The sequence below is a fragment of the Brassica oleracea genome, chromosome C6 (assembly GCF_000695525.1).
Source record: "Brassica oleracea var. oleracea cultivar TO1000 chromosome C6, BOL, whole genome shotgun sequence".
Classification (NCBI taxonomy): Eukaryota; Viridiplantae; Streptophyta; class Magnoliopsida; order Brassicales; family Brassicaceae; genus Brassica; species Brassica oleracea.
In genome coordinates, this window is record NC_027753.1 from 32,105,888 (window position 1) to 32,106,437 (window position 550).

A 550-nucleotide genomic window follows, 5' to 3' on the forward strand; every position below is an offset into this window, starting at 1 on the left:
TAGTTAAATAAATAATAAGTGAATATACAATATAAAAATATTACACTAAACATTTATTATAATATTACAATAAGTAAATATAAAACATAAAAAATAATAAGTAAATATACAATATAAGAAATACAAAAAATACATTAAACATCTATCTGAAAAATATATTATAAAATAAATAATAAGTTAATATATAATATGAGAAATAGAAATATTACTATAAACATCTATCGTAATAATACAATTTGATATAAAAGAAAAACAATTAGATAAGTAAATATACAATATAAGAAATAGAAACACTACATTAAACATCTATCTGAAAAATGTATAGTTTTACATTTTTATTATTTCCAAATATTTTATAAGTAAATATACAATATAAGTAAAACAAGCATACAATTTATGTAAAAGAAACGTACAATATACGAAATATAAATATCACATTAAACATCTATCATAATACTATTATTTGGTATACAAAGAAGAAAATTAAAATAAATAAATATACAATATAAAAAAATAAACAATAGGTAAAATACAATTAAGAAATTAAAAA